At 34.2% G+C, this 1524-nt stretch overlaps 1 long non-coding RNA gene across 1 annotated transcript; it reads right to left on the reverse strand.

The window, feature by feature from the left end:
- Positions 1 to 910: 910 nt before the first annotated feature.
- LOC149558845 (uncharacterized) lies at positions 911 to 1293 on the reverse strand. The gene is made up of 2 exons (XR_016352482.1): positions 1214 to 1293; positions 911 to 1116 (listed from the first exon to the last, which is right to left on the reverse strand). It is a non-coding gene; the product is annotated as an uncharacterized LOC149558845 (long non-coding RNA).
- Positions 1294 to 1524: the final 231 nt, after the last annotated feature.

Here is a 1524-nt window from a genome sequence, read left to right on the forward strand (position 1 = left end):
GAAAGCATGGCATGGGATGTGTGGATTCATGCTTGTTCACATAGTTTGCTCGGTTGTGGCTATGGCCGTGAAGGCTTCCATGGATGTATGGCAATGGTATTTTTTGTTGAATAATACAGGGTGATGGATGCTTTTGGAGGCTAGGTTTTTCCCTCAATGAGGGTTTCCCAGGGTATATCTTGTGTCACATTTTGTGGGTATGTTGTGTATTCTCTTGCATGTGGATTTTAGTTTCATGTTTATTTCAGATCTATTATGGGTTATGTGGAAATGGTTATATTCTTTATTGCCAAGTTTCCTTACAATGTTGCAGACAGCAGTAGACGTCTCAAGGTGAAAAGAGACTAAGGATGAAAAGACAATGGATATGAAGAGCCAAGGGAAGGCTAAACAAGGTGATTATATTCGAAGCATGGAGAAGCATGAAAATATGAGTTATTTTGGTTTGTTATTCTAATTTTGTTGTAAGCATATGAGAATATGATTGAGATTTCTAGTGCGGGGAAGATAGCAATAATTGGTAAGAGTTATGTTCTAGAAGGAGCTTGTTATTGCTTCTTGTTTCTACCTATTGTTAGTATCTTATTGAGATTCACTTTGTTTCGAGAATAGTTTAATATTATCTACTAAACAGTGCCAACCACGTGAAGGTGGAAGCTCATTTGGCCCCACCCCCCTCCCCCTAACATCACTCTACATTCCCCGTTAACATCTAACATTCATTCATTCTTTCAACCATTAATAAAATGTAACATTCAATCAATATCACATGATAACATTCAATCAATATCACATGATAACATTCAATCAATATCACATGATAAAATTCATTAACACATTAGATTCATTAACATGCAACATTCATCAATATTTTGCATTAACACATAATTCATGAACATTCATTAGCACATAAATAAATTCATTGAGACATAAAATTCAGTCATTATCAATTAAGGTATGTAGATGACAATCATTTCTTTTTTTTCTTTCTATTTCTTTTTTCTATGTAAGCTCTAAGAGTAGCATCAATGTCATCATCAATTCCCCCCTCATCAGTTGTTCTATTCTCTATTCTTGATGATCTCAAATTCCTATGCTATTGCAAAGGGGGGTCCTCTGCAATAACAAATAAAAGAGTTAAATTAAAAAAAATTTATTATAATTGTTACAAGTATTTAATTATTTTAAATAACATAACTATGGCACTCTTTACCTGATCTGACCACATCATTTTGTCTGGACTCAACGTCAACACAGTCATGAACATCGACCCCTCGATCCTCTATAGGTGCTATACAAAATGTTACGTTAGTCCAAACACCAATTGCAATTACATATAAAAAATTTAATAGAAAATGTATACCTCCACCACTAGGATGCACATCATGCGAAGCTTCGACATCCACAGATTGTGTAGAAGGATTGTCAGGCTGCATTCCAACATCCTACACATTGTTATCATTGCTTACTTAAAACATATATACTCACTTTATATTAGAACTTAACATCAAATAGACTAATTGG

The sequence above is a fragment of the Cupressus sempervirens genome, chromosome 5 (assembly GCF_028749045.1).
Source record: "Cupressus sempervirens isolate cs-2001-9-10 chromosome 5, ASM2874904v1, whole genome shotgun sequence".
In the NCBI taxonomy this organism is placed as follows: Eukaryota; Viridiplantae; Streptophyta; class Pinopsida; order Cupressales; family Cupressaceae; genus Cupressus; species Cupressus sempervirens.